Raw genomic sequence first — 15,196 nt, 5'->3', positions numbered from 1 at the left:
CTGGCAAGTTAATTCCTTCACCAGCATTAGAGCCTAGTTCTTCAGGATTCCAGCCTATCTTGAAGACCAGATGAGACTTCAGCTTCTTCGACGGAGCAACTGCTAGATTCCTGTTCTTTCCATTGGTAGACAGCTATTGTGAACTAGCTGCGCCACAATTTGTAAATCATTCAAATCTATAACTCTATCTATATGTCTGTCTGTCTGTCTGTCTGTCTGTCTGTTTGTGTAAACTCACGTCTTCGTACGTGCAGAGCAAATGTTTTGTCCATTAACCTCCCTAACCCTGCAGCATTTTTAAAAGAAAGATCTCCACTTCATTGATGAATTTCTCATTATTCATACAATGAATTGTGTTAATAGTCTCAGTGTAATGATGCTATATATTCCCTTTATACTCAGGCAATTTTCTTAGAATTACTCTTTTCTTTTTCTGGCATTTACTTAACTTCCCTTGCAGTGTTCATTGATAGAAGGATTTGTGTTTCCTTGGTTGCATCATTTTGCCTTGAATTTCCATACTTCTTCATCCTCTTTGATACATCTGGTACATCTGGTGTGCCAGTGTATGGTGGTATTTTATTTGTACTGAAATGTGATTTTAATTGCATGTTAGTAAATAAAGTTGCCCGGTGTCAGAGCTATTAGAGCCATGGGAAGAGTATGGTGGTGGCGGCGTATGCTTATAATCCCAGCACTTGGTAGGCAGAGCTAGGTAAATCTCTGTTGTTCAGCGATACAACCAGCATTGGAGACATATGCCTTTAAGACCTGGAGGGCTGTACTTACAGGCAGTGACAAGGCAGTCACGAGTTTGGGTTTACAACCAATGAGAAGGCAGAACAGAAAGACTATCTAAAGACAAACACACAGGAAGTAGGTCTTTTTCGGAGAGGTAGGACCACCACAGGAGGAAGGGTAAGGTTTTTGCTCTGAGCTCTGACCTCTTGGCTTTCTCTTTTACATTGGTTCTGTGTTTCTTATTTAATAAGACAGTTGGTTACATCTACATTTGGCACCCAAAGAGACAAGCGTCCATTAAAAACTGCTTGGCTTGGCGGCAGGTCCGGTTTCCCAGAAGGGTCGGCTCCCTAGCCCAGGCGGTCGGCTCCCTAGCCTGGGCCCAGGTCAACTTGACCTCAGGCCTGACTAACCATGAGCTACTTGCTTAAAGCCGGTGCTACAAACAACTCAGGCCTGCCCTGCCAAATAGGGCCCCTGCCTGTAAAGCTAGCGCATGTGGTCAGAGCTTAAGGAAGCCAAAGCCAAGCCTTGACCTGGCTCAAGAGGGAACACGTGTCTGGATTTAAGCTTTAGCTGGCTATGCTTTCTTGCGTTCTCTCTCTCTCTCTCTCTCTCTCTCTCTCTCTTCACACCTCAGACACTAGGTGGCTGTTTTGAAATCCCCTCGGATTTCTACGGTTCTACGCAGATTTGGTAAGTCACAACATATCAGATATTTTAAAAGAAACTATTTAAAAGAGAAATTTTCTCTACATTTAAAAAAAATGGGTTTTATGTGTACATTGGAAGAAAATTGGGCTTTGTTTGAAATTTTAGGCAGTCTAACAATGGAACAACTATATGAGAAGATTAATATTGATCGAATTATGCAGTTTGTTACCATGATTATCCTTATTTTACTATTTAAAACGATAGTCAATTTAAGTGCCAGGATGACAGCTTTAGAAAAACTTGTCAAACCTGTAAAAATTTAGACAGAAGAAATTAACAGTGAAGTTGCTTCAAGTTTGGATCATAAGGTTACAGAAAGAAAGCCTGTTTTCACACAGTCACCCTTAATTTATCCTATAACCTTACAGCAGTTGCCTAGTCAAATGACTACACAAAATATTTGGGCTCCAATTGAAATGTTGGATTTAAATGGTTTAAGGAGGCAATAGTATCTTATGGCATGCATTCCACATATGTAAAGCAAATGTTAAACTCTTGGTCAACATATAATAGGATTGTACCACAGGACTGGCGGGAGCTGGCACAAGCTGTTCTTGAACCCAGCCAGAGGCTTCAGTGGTTAACTTGGTTCAAGGATGAGGCTAAAAACATAGACAAACAATGGAGGGATAAAGGAATACAAGTTTGCCAGGATCAGCTTATTGGAGAAGGCCAATATGCTTCAGTACAAACACAATGTTTATATGATGTCCAAATCCTAATTTTAAGTCGAACGGCAGCCTTGAATGCCTGGGACAGAGTTGAGGAACCAGGAAGAAAAACTGAGTCATTTACAAAGGTTATGCAAGGCCCAAAAGAATCTTTCACAGATTTTTTACAAAGACTGGCTTCAACAGTAAAGAGAATGGTCCCAGATTCAGAAGCTAGTAAGATAATAATTGAATCTTTGGCCTTTGAGAATGCGAATGCAGCATGCAAAAAGATAATCAGGCCCTTAAAGGCAAGATCTGCACCTTTGGAAGATTGGATTAAAGACACAGTTAATGTTGAGACTCATGAGCATGATGATATGTGGGTAGGAGAATCAATTTCAAAAGGTGTGAGGAATGCTAGATGTTTTGGATGTGGAAAGCAAGGACATTTGAAAAGGGACTGTAAACAGGTCATTACTAGAAACAATGTTTCTTCAAGGAACAATGGCAACAGAATGCCCCTTCCTTCTGTAGTATGCAGAAGGTGTGGTAAGGGAAAACACTGGACAAACGAATGTAGATCAACAAGGGGCAGACAGGGTAAGCCTTTGCCTGAGTCTTCGGAAAACTCCCAGAGGGACCTCATGCAGGCCCCCATATCAAATCCAGTTCAAACCTTTCCTGCAGCCATAGAGGAAACCCCTGCTCAAAGCGATTAAATAACCAAATGCCTATTGGAATAAATCATGCTGGTCAGGATGATGAAACAGAGAGAATAGAAAATTCAGGAGAAAACACAAAGAAAAATTTTTGGCAAAATTCTATTAATGAACAAAGACCAAAATTAATGATAAAAATAAATGGTGTTTTGTAGCAGGATTCTTAAAGGTTCTTATTAATAAAACACAATATTTTGGGGAACACAATACCACCACAGTGTTTTGTTGTCTGGTCTAGTAGACACAGGTGCAGACATTACCATAATTGCACCAGAATTTTGGCCTCTTGTAACTTACACAGATTTGGTAAGTCACAACATATCAGATATTTTAAAGGAAACTATTTAAAAGAGAATTTTTTTTCACATTTAAAAAAAATGGGTTTTATGTGTACATTGGAAGAAAATTGGGCTTTGTTTGAAATTTTAGGCAGTCTGACAATGAACAAGTATATGAGAAGATTAATATTGATCAAATTGTGCAGTTTATTACTATGCTTATCCTCATTTTACTATTTAAAAAGATAGTCAATTTAAGTGCCAGGATGACAGCTTTAGACTCTTTAGGAGGTAAATGTTCAACTGTTAGGAATTATCTCAGGTGAAACAGAGTACAAGATGGCTCGATGTATAGGTCCAAAAGGACAGAAAGGAAAATTAAAAGCGTATGTCGCTAATATAGCTATGAACCTGTGGGGTCGAGACTTGTTGCAACAATGGAATACTCAGATTAACATCCCTCCAATCTCAGAAACAAATCATAAACTAGCACATGTTTCTGAGAGAAATATTAGAAGATATTATTCTGATGAGTGGTCACTAGCCATCCATTTTACACAAGAACAGGGCACAACAACTGATGATCTTCCAAAGATGCCAACAGCTCTACCTTTAAAATGGTTAACAGACAAGCCTGTATGGGTCCAGCAATGGCCTTTAACAACAGAGAAACTCCAGGCTATAGAAGAGCTGGTAGAACAGGTAAATGCTCAGCATATTGAAGAATCAACCAGCCCTTGGAATTCTCCTGTATTTGTTATTAAAAAGAAATCTGGTAAATGGAGAATGGTAACAGACCTTAGAGCAATTAACAAAGAAATTCAGCCAATGGGCCCTCTACAATCTGGGATGCCTTTGCCTACTCTGTTACCAAAAGGATGGCCTCTCATAGTTATTGATTTAAAAGACTGTTTCTTTTCAATACCCTTACAAGAAAAAGACAGAGAAAGATTTGCTTTCACAGTGCCTACTTATAATAATTTTCAACCAGTTAAAAGATTTCAATGGAGGGTCCTCCCACAGGGAATGTTGAATAGCCCAACTCTGTGCCAATATTTTTTACAACAGCCATTGGAAGTGATACGTAAAAAATTTCCTAAATTTATAATTTATCATTATATGGATGATATTTTACTAGCTGACTCAAATGCAGATACTTTAGAAAGAATGTTTGAAGAAGTAAAGAAAATTTTGTCTTGCTGTGGATTTGAAATTGCTCCTGAAAAGATACAAAGAGGAGATTCTATTAATTATTTAGGATATAAAATAGAGCTACAAAAAATTAGACCCCAAAAGGTGCAAATTAGGAGAGATGGACTACAGACTCTTAATGACTTTCAAAGATTATTTGGAGATAATTCTCATCTAAGAACTATTGTTGGGGTGAAAAATGATGAACTGAAGAATTTGTTCAAAACCTTAGAAGGTGACAAGGACTTAAATAGTCCAAAAGAATTATCACCTGAAGCTGAGAAAGAATTGGCCTTGGTAGAAAAGAACGTACATGAAGGGCACGTGGATTGTACTTATCCAAAGCTGGATTGCATCTTGGTTATTTTATGTTCTAGGCATTCTCCTACAGGAATATTAATGCAGAGGGAAGATATTATATTAGAATGGATATTTTTACCAAATAAACCAAATAAAAAATTAAAAACTTATGTAGAAAATCTCTGACTTGATTTGAAAAGGAAAATTGAGACTTCGTTAATTTTCAGGAATAGACCCAGCAGAAATTGTCATACCTTTAACTAAGGAGGACATTGAAAAATTATGGACAGAAAGTGAACCTTGGCAAAGAGCTTGCAGTAATTTTTTTGGGAGAAATTAACAGCAAATATCCCAAAAGCAATAGAATTGATCTTATAAAGACAGCTTATTGGATCTTGCCTCGAATGGCACGGCAAAAAAAACATATCTGGAGTTCGTACATTTTATACAGATGCCAACAAAGAAGGAAAGACAGGTTACAAATCAGAATATTTAAGTAAAGTGGTTCAAAATCCTTTTAATTCAGTTCAAAAATCAGAATTGTATGCTATTCTGTTGGTATTAATGGATTTTTCAGAACCTCTCAACATAGTAACTGACTCTCAGTATGCTGAAAGAGTGGTATTACATATTGAGACTGCAGAATTTATCCCTGATGCTTCAGAATTAACTTCACTATTTATTCAATTACAAGATACAATCAGGAAAAGGAGTCATCCTTTATATATAACTCACATCCAATCTCATACTGGTCTGCCAAGCCCTCTAGCTCAAGGCAATGATGAGATTGATAAATTATTGATAGGAAATGTGCTGGAGGCCTCAGAATTTCATAAAAAACATCATGTCAATAGTAAAGGTTTAAAAAAGGAATTTTCCATAACCTGGCAACAAGCCAAAGAAATAGTAAAGAAACGTCCTACTTGTTCCTTCTACAATCAAATGCCATTACCAGCAGGATGTAACCCAACTGGTACTCAGAGGAGTGAAATCTGGCAGATGGACAAGTTTCACTTTGCAGAATTTGGAAAATTGAAATATGTACTGAAGAGTTAATAGAGAACTATATTCTTACTTAGGTTAAAAAAAAATGTTTCTGCTTAAGCTAAAACCACAGCTCTTGCAAAAGCTTCCATGGTGTGAAGCTTGCCCACAGCTCTTGCAAAATAAGCCTGCAAGCTTGAGCTTCAGGGTCTTCAGTCCTCAGCTTGACTGTTGACCCCTGTGCACACGTACAATAAATTGCTTCTGAGTGACTCGATATCGGAGTGAAGCTTCTGTTATCAGCGCCGACTCTAACATTTTGGAGGTTCCACCTAGATATTCTTCACGTCTGGTGGTGAGTCGGCTTGGGAGGGTGAGCGGCTGTCCGTGAGGACTCCCAGGACAGTGGGGGACAGACGTGTCCAGAACCCACAGGCTGCAACTCTGGAGGATGCTCTAGAGTGTGGGGATCCTGTAAGAGGGACCCCTTCGGATACCCTCTTGCCTAGGAGACTTTTTAAAAGGCCCGGGCTGCTAGATAATCTTTTGGTTTCATTTTCTGTACCATTTTGCCGGCTTGTCCTGTCTCTGTGTGTTGTGAGTTTGTTCTTGTCCTTCGGTGTCTTATTTTATCTGTTCGGTATGGGGCAGACTGCCTCTACACCACTCTCTCTCACCCTCACCCATTGGTCAGAAGTATCGGCCTGAGCCTCGAACCTGGCGGTTCGAGTGAAGAAAGGAAAGTGGCAGACTTTCTGTTCATCTGAGTGGCCCACCTTTGGCGTGGGGTGGCCCGCTGATGGCACTTTCGATCTGAATCTTGTTAGGGCAGTTAAACAGAAAATGTTTATTCCAGGCTCCCATGGACATCCGGACCAACAAGCCTACATCTGGGTCTGGGAGGACTTGGTGCTGGACCCACCTAAGTGGGTCCGGTCGTTTCAGGTCGGCCCGTCTGCACCACTAACTGGCTCTGGGGGCCAAACCCCCCTCCTTCTAACCAAAACCTCTGACTCGCCTAAATCTTCCCCTCCTCCATTGACCCCACCACCTACACCCCTGCCAGAGTCTCAGGCTGATCTCATTTCTCTTGACCTAGATCCCCCGCCGCCCTACAGACTGCCGCCACAACCAGCAGGGGCAGAATCCCGACTGGCCCTCTTCTCCCCTTCGGGGCGGCACAGGGCACCCGTCAAAGAAGGGCACGCCCTTATGATGAGGCCCCACCGGCGGTCACACTGCCCCTGCGCCCCATTGGGGGAACCACTGAGGATGGGGCTGGGGGAGACATGCCTGCCCTCCAATATTGGCCATTTTCTTCCTCAGATTTATATAATTGGAAAAATAATAATCCACCCTTTTCTGAAGATCCCACCCGACTAACCGGACTCCTAGAGTCCATCATGTTTTCCCACCAGCCTACGTGGGACGATTGCCAGCAACTTCTGGGGGTCCTTTTCACCACGGAAGAAAGGGAACGCATCCTCCTGGAAGCTAGAAAGTTGGTCCCTGGACCGGACGGGCAGCCAACCCAGCTCCCCAATCTCATTGATGAGCGCTTCCCCCTGAGACGTCCGACCTGGGACCTGAACACTCCCGAAGGTAGTGAGCATCTGTCCCTCTATCGCCAGACTCTAATGGCGGGTCTCCGAGCAGCGGCCAGAAGGCCCACTAATTTGGCTAAGGTAGGTGAGGTTCTTCAAGGGCCTGAAGAAACCCCCTCTGCCTTCCTTGAGAGACTCATGGAGGCATATAGAAGGTATACCCCCTTTGACCCACAGTCAGAGGAATTGAGGGGAACAGTGAGCATGGCCTTTATAGGGCAGTCTGCCACAGATATAAGGCAGAAGTTGCAGAGATTAGATGGATTGCAAGGACTGAGCCTGAGAGATCTGGTTAAAGAGGCAGAGAAGGTCTACTATAAGCGAGAGACTGCGGAAGAAAAACAAGCGCGGCTGGAAAAAGAAAGAGAAGAAAAAGAAAAACAGCGACAAAAACGCCAAAATCGGGATTTGACACGGATTCTTGCAGCTGCGGTAAGAGACGGGCCGGGGCCACTGGGGCGAGGAGGAGGAGGAGGCCGGGGAGGCCGCCCTCCTCTGGGACCAAATCAATGCACCTACTGTAAAGAGGAAGGTCACTGGGCCAGGGAATGCCCGAAGAAGCAGAAAGGGCGAGGCCGACAGGTCCTCGCCCTTGGAGACTGAGGGAGTCAGGGTTCGGATCCCCTCCCCGAGCTCCGGGTAACGTTTGAAGTGGAAGGGACCCCAGTGGACTTTGAGGTGGACACAGGGGCAGTCTATTCAGCCATCCAGCATCTGCTGGGGCCTCTATCTACCCGAAAGTCGCTGGTTCAAGGAGCGAATGGAAGCAGAGAGAGACCCTGGACCACCCAGAGAACAGTCAACTTGGGAAAAGGTACTGTACAACATTCCTTCCTGGTCCTGCCCGACTGTCCGGCACCGCTCTTAGGGTAGAGACCTCCTGACAAAACTGGGAGCCCAGATCTCCTTTACCGCTCGGGGCCCAGAATTGAAATTTGCCCACCCAAAAGTGGGGGACCTCCATCTCCTCACATTAGAACTCCCAGCTGCTGAGGAGTACCGGTTGTATGGAGCAGCAGCTAAAGCTACTGTCTTACCAAAACAGTAGCTAAAGCAGTAGCTACTGTCTTACCAAACAACGAGGAGTGGACTCACAGGTTTCCTAATGTGTGGGCAGAGACAGGGGGCCTCGGGCTGGCTAAAGAACAACCCCCGGTGGTAGTCACCCTTAAACCCACTGCGGTATCCGTGTGTGTAAGACAATACCCGCTCAGTCGAGAAGCCCGAGAAGGCATAAAACCCCACATCAGGAGGTTTCTGGAACTGGGCATTCTGAAACCATGCCAGTCAGAGTGGAACATTCCGCTCCTACCGGTAAGGAAGCCAGGAACAAATGACTACAGACCGGTCCAGGATCTGAGAGAAGTGAACTCTCGGGTAATAGACATTTACCCTACAGTGCCCAACCCCTATAATTTCCTGAGTACCTTACCTCCAGAGCGCAATTGGTACACTGTTCTGGATTTAAAAGATGCCTTCTTCTGCCTACCCCTCCACCCAGATTCCCAAAAGCTCTTTGCTTTTGAATGGTCAGACCCTGAGGAAGGGAGGACAGGGCAGCTAACATGGACTAGACTTCCGCAAGGATTCAAGAACTCCCCAACTATCTTTGATGAGGCTCTACACCGAGACCTTCCGGAGTATCGAGAGACCACCCCTGATGTCACCCTCCTCCAGTATGTGGATGATTTGCTCCTGGCAGCTGAAACTCAGGACGCCTGCAAGCATGGGACTGAGAAACTTCTGGATACCCTGGCCAGCCTGGGGTACAGGGCATCTGCCAAAAAGGCGCAGATCTGTCAAAACAAAGTCACCTTCCTTGGCTACTCCTTGGAGGGAGGAAAGAGGTGGCTCACGGACGCCCGAAAGCAAACCGTGGCCAGCATACCGACTCCAACAGACTGCCGGCAGTTACGTGAATTCCTGGGCGCAGCTGGGTTCTGCAGACTCTGGATTCCAGGGTTCGCTGCCATAACAGAGCCCTTCTCTCCCTTGTTAAAAGAAAAGACCCCTTTTGTTTGGCAGAAAGAACACCAGACCACGTTCGAAAACTTGAAGAGGGCATTCCTGTCAGCTCCGGCACTTGCTCTCCCGGATGTGAGTAAACCCTTCACCCTGTACTTGCATGAGAAGGGTGGGGTGGCAGTCGGCGTCCTAGTACAAGCCCTCTGTCCATGGAAGAGACCAACTGCTTACCTATCTAAGCGGCTTGATCCTGTGGCCAGGGGATGGCCAACCTGCCTCCGGGCAGTGGCAGCAGCCACCATGCTGGTAGGAAACGCAGATAAATTAACCCTGGGACAGCATCTGACTATTATAGCTCCCGACACATTGGAGAGCATTGTCCGCCAACTGCCGGACCGATGGCTCAGCAATGCTCGGGCCACATACTATCAGACAACTCTCCTGGATCGGGACCGCATCACCTTCGGGCCCCCATCCGTCCTGAACCCGGCCACCCTCCTCCCAGTTGTCCAACAAGAAGAGGAGGGAGAGCCAGTTCATGACTGTGGTGCCATCCTGGTGGAGGAAACTGGGGTCCGGACAGATTTAACAGACCAACCGCTGGACCAACCACTGGCCAACCCGGACCTGATATGGTATACAGATGGCAGCAGTTTCCTAAATGAGGGGCAGTGGAAAGTGGGAGCGGCAGTGGTGAACAAGAATAAGGTCATCTGGTCTAGTAGCCTCCCAGAGGGAACCTCGGCTCAAAAAGCTGAATTGATTGAACTCACCCAAGCTCTCACCATGGCAGTGGGTAAGCGACCCACTATCTACATGGACAGCCGGTATGCATTTGCAACCACGCATGTGCATGGGGCTATATACAAGGAGAGGGGACTATTAACTTCGGCCAGAAAAGAAATTAAAAATAAAAGAGAAATCGAGGCGCTACTAGATGCTGTCATGCTGCCTCGTGAGCTGGTCATCGTACATTGCCCAGGACACCAGAAAGGCGACTCCCCAATTGCGGCAGGGAACCGGAGGGCTGACCAGGAAGCAAGGGAAGCAGCTCTCCGGGGCATCAGGCACCTGACGGTCCACCTATCACCCCCTAAAAGCCCGGTCTCCGAAGAACCCCCGCCCCCCCGAGTCCCTGAAGAACACTCTGGAACGAATCCACAAGCTGACCTATCTGGGTAGCCGGAAGTTAGTTCAACTCACTGCAGAAAATAAAACCCACTCCCCATCTGAAAGGAAGCGGATGGCCGAGAAAGTGGTGGCAGACTGCCAAGCCTGCCAGCAGGTTAATGCATACCCTGGTCGGTTGGCTCCTGGAAAGAGACTACGAGGGAGTCGACCGGGCCAGCACTGGGAAGTAGACTTTACTGAAATACGGTCGGCCAAATATGGCCTAAAGTATTTACTAGTGTTTGTAGACATCTTTACAGAATGGGTAGAAGCCTACCCCACCAAAAAGGAGACTGCAGCCGTGGTCGCCAAGAAAATTCTGGAAGAAATCTTCCCACGATTTGGACTGCCTCAGGTAATTGGGTCAGATAATGGCCCAGCATTCGTGGCCCAGGTAAGTCAGGGACTGGCCAAGGTACTGGGGATTGATTGGAAGCTGCATTGTGCATACAGACCCCAGAGTTCAGGACATGTAGAAAGAATAAATAGAACAATTAAGGAGACCCTAACCAAATTGACCATGGAGACTGGCTCTAGAGATTGGACGATGCTCCTACCGTATGCCCTCATTAGGGCTAGGAATACCCCTTCCCTTAAAGGCCTAACCCCTTTTGAATTGCTCTTCGGTTGTGCACCCCCAGTTAAGGACCTAGCCTTCCAGCAAGGGGAAATCATGCCTTCCTTCCTATCTGACAGACTGCAAGCCTTGGCGGTCGTCCAGCACACCCTGTGGAGACAGTTGTCTGCCGCGTACCAGCCCAGTGGAGATGGCCCTGCCCACCGGTTCCATGTAGGGGACTTCGTGTATGTCCGCCAGCACCAGCATCAGACCTTGGAACCTAGGTGGAAGGGTCCCTATCAAGTCCTGTTGGCCACCCCGACGGCAGTTAAGGTGGACGGAGTCGCTGCATGGATCCATGGCTCCCATCTCAAGCCTGCTCCTGCTCCAGACATGGATTTGGCCTGGACTGTGGCGTGGACTGACAATCCTCTCAAGCTTCGGATCCGACGTCGAGACCGGCCGGACTAACCCACACCAACCTGTGAGCCAAACGTGACAAATACTGTCGGGGGAAGGGGATGTGGTTTGGGAAAAAACTGGTAGGCACCCCCTTTGGACTTGGTGGCCTGCCCTAGAACCTGACCTTTGCCACATGCTGGCCGGAGCAGAAGACTTTGACATCCCCACCACTGACCCGGCCAACCCAGGTGAACCAGAAGTGTGCACCCAAAGTGGATGCTGCCCCTGTTCACGTTACCCAGCAGGGTGCCGGGACCCAAGGGCCCGAGCAGCCCTGAGAAAGAGACCATTCTATGTATGCCCTAGGGACAGGAGGAGCAGGGCACAGGCGCACACTTGTGGGCAACATGAAAGTTATTATTGTAAATCATGGGGATGTGAAACTATGGGGGATGCTTGGTGGAAGCCGAGCTCATCCTGGGATCTAATACAAGTAAAGAGGGAGGCAGGTGGGGATGAACCCCCACTCTCTCAAGATTACTGCCAGAGCAAGCCTAGGACGGTCACAACCCCATGGTATGGGTCGGGACCGTGCACAGCGTTTGCCTGCAACCCCTTGAACATCACCTTCACCCAGACTGGAAAAGCATCAAGGGATTGGATAAAGGGTAGACTATGGGGCCTGAGGGTATATCACCAAACGGCCTATGATCCAGGAGTCCTATTCAAAATTAAGTTAATAATATATGCCGACCCTCAACCAATAGGCCCTAATAAAGTATTGCAGGACCAGAAGGCTCCTCCTCCCAAGAAAAACAAACGGGTGCCCCCAAGACGGATCCCCCTACCTAACTCAACCCACCAGAACCCCTCCACTCCCCCACTAACTACTCCGGCTGTTGCAAATCCCACCCTACCAGGGTCAGGAGAACGATTGATAGACCTAGTTGAGGGGGGATATCAAGCCCTCAACTCTACTCAGCCCAACCTTACTGAATCCTGCTGGATTTGCCTCCAAGCAAGCCCCCCATACTATGAAGGGATAGCTGTTAATGGGAGTTTCACCTATAACACCTCCAACAGCTGCAACTGGGGAACAAGGCACATGCTAACTTTGCCTGAGGTGACTGGTTCGGGAACATGCCTAGGACACTCCCCTGGGCTAGAAAGCCAGCTCTGTGCACTCAAAGTGACAGTGTCCTCATCTGACACATCCCAGTACATTGTCCCCTCATCAGGTCTATACTGGGCATGCAATACTGGGATCACACTGTGTGTCTCAGTTGCTAGTTTTAACATCTCTAAGGATTTCTGTGTATTAGTTCAGATTTACCCAAGGTTAGTTTATTATTCAACAGAAGAATTTGAGGGACACTTTCTGGGCAGAACTCGGTTCATGCGAGAGCCTGTCAGTATCACCCTGGCAGTCCTATTAGGGGCTGGTATATTGGCGGGGGTTGGGACTGGAACTGCAGCTTTGGTGGAAGGTCCTAGACAGCTAGGGATCTTAGAAGCCACAATACAACAAGATCTGAGGGCAACAGAAACATCTATAACTGGTTTGGAAAAGTCCTTAACCTCCCTGTCAGAGGTGGCCTTGCAAAATAGGCATGGTCTGGACTTACTGTTTTTAAGGGAAGGAGGACTTTGCGCTGCCCTAAAGGAAAACTGTTGCTTCTATACTGACCACACGGGGGTGGTAAGGGAGTCCATGACAAAACTCAGGGAAAGACTAGATGCAAGAGAAAAGGCCCTACGAGGCTCCCAGAGCTGGTTTGAGGAATGGTATGAAAAATCACACTGGATGACCACCCTGCTCTCAGCCCTCACAGGGCCCCTAATTGTCCTGCTCCTAGTCCTAATGATTGGACCATGCGTCCTGAATCGGATTTCAGGCTTCGTTCAGTCCCAAGTAGATGGGGTTAAAATGATGGTCCTGAGACAAAGATATCAGCCTATACCAGAAACCGACCTTTAGGATTAAAGGTCAGTACAAGAAGAGGGGGGAATGAAGAGTTAATAGAGAACTATATTCTTACTTAGGTAAAAAAATGTTTCTGCTTAAGCTAAAACCACAGCTCTTGCAAAAGCTTCCATGGTGCGAAGCTTGCCCACAGCTCTTGCAAAATAAGCCTACAAGCTTGAGCTTCAGGGTCTTCAGTCCTCAGCTTGACTGTTGACCCATGTGCACACGTACAATAAACTGCTTCTGAGTGACTCGATATCAGAGTGAAGCTTCTGTTATCAGCGCCGACTCTAACAGTACACCACACTATCGATACTTATTCAGGATTTCAATGGGCAACTGCTTTGAGTTCTGAAAAAGCTGATTCTGTAATCACTCATTTGCTAAAAGTTATGGCCATCATGGGTATACCTGCACAAATCAAAACTGACAATGTTCCATCATATGTCTCTGTTAAAACGAAACATTTTTTTGCTTTTTATAATATAAAGCATATTACAGGTACACCACATAATCCTACAGGTCAAGCAGTTATAGAAAGATCAAACAGAACTCTAAAGGATATGCTAAATAAACAGAAAGGGGTAACAAAAACCCCAAGAAATAGACTGCATAATACTCTATTAACTTTGAATTTTCACAATGCCAATGAGAAAGGAACAACAGCTGCAGAGAGACATTGGATAATAGAAAAAACTACAGAATTAAATCAGCCTATATACTTTAAGGATGTGCTGACCTCAGAATGGAATGTATTACGTTGAGGACGAGGTTTTGCTTTTGTTTCTACAGGAGAAGATAAGCTGTGGGTACCATCAAAATTCATAAAGGTTCGATTTGAACAAGAGAGACCACTTAATTAGAGGAGGTGATAGTTCACCAACCAGCATGGTCATCCAATTTAAACTAACTTGTACCAGTAACACATGCCTTTTCATTTAATCAGATAATAACCTGCCAAAAAGGAACATCCCCAAAATTAGTCTTGGGGAAAGGTTTTTGTATTTGTCTTTTAGGAGAATGAAGGTTAAGGAATCTGAAGAACACAAGACAAATGAGACAACTGAAGAAAAGGGACAAATCATCTATCCCAGGAAACAAAGTGAAACGGCGCATGGGTATATTTTATCTAAAAAAATTTATGTCTTCCTAAATGTTGGTTTCTGCTTTTCTCTAAAGATTTAACACTATTGGGCTTCTAATAGTCCCAATTCAATTAAAATTTAAAGCTGACTTTGGAGTTGGAGAATGGCTCTCTCCTTCTTTAAACTCAAGCATGTTGTTAAAAGGAAAATGCGGCCGGGCGGTGGTGGCGCACGCCTTTATACCAGCACTTGGGAGGCAGAGCCAGGAGGATCTCTGTGAGTTCGAGGCCAGCCTGGACTACCAAGCGAGTTCCAGGAAAGGCACAAAGCTACACAGAGAAACCCTATCATGAGAAAAAAAAAAAAAAAAAAAAAAAAAAAAAAAAAAAAAAAGGAAAATGCAAACTCCCTTTTTCATGCCAGAAGAAAAGAGCCATCTTCTGCTATGGGACAGGACAAAAGCCAAATTGATCAAGGGACTATTCTATTACTAATCTCAACTCTTTGATTCTATTCTGATTCTTTAAGCTTTTCATAAAGTATGAATTTTATATCAAAATTTACAAGATTAATATATATGTATATATATATATACATTTTAAACTTTGTTAAGATATGAATGGTCATATAGAGTACTAACTAATTCTAGAAAAAAAAGGCTTCAATTAGCTGCATATATATGTCTTTGTGTTCGAGTCTCTTATCAGTTTTCTGCAGGAAATCACGGCCAGGCCTAACATCAACTGAAGTCTCCAGGAAGAAGATGGGGCCCCACAACAACAACAATTCCATGTGGACAATAATAATATCATTAAGATGACAAACATCATCTACAGATCAGCTTTGAACTACAAGGTGCTCAGAG

At 45.3% G+C, this 15,196-nt stretch overlaps 1 pseudogene; it reads left to right on the top strand.

The window, feature by feature from the left end:
- The first annotated feature begins 6,809 nt into the window (after nt 1–6,809).
- On the top strand, nt 6,810–8,232 carry LOC102904977 (uncharacterized; annotated as a pseudogene).
- Nucleotides 8,233–15,196: the final 6,964 nt, after the last annotated feature.

This window comes from Peromyscus maniculatus, chromosome 19 (assembly GCF_049852395.1).
Source record: "Peromyscus maniculatus bairdii isolate BWxNUB_F1_BW_parent chromosome 19, HU_Pman_BW_mat_3.1, whole genome shotgun sequence".
Taxonomy (NCBI): Eukaryota; Metazoa; Chordata; class Mammalia; order Rodentia; family Cricetidae; genus Peromyscus; species Peromyscus maniculatus.
This window is presented reverse-complemented; position numbering and strand designations above follow the sequence as displayed.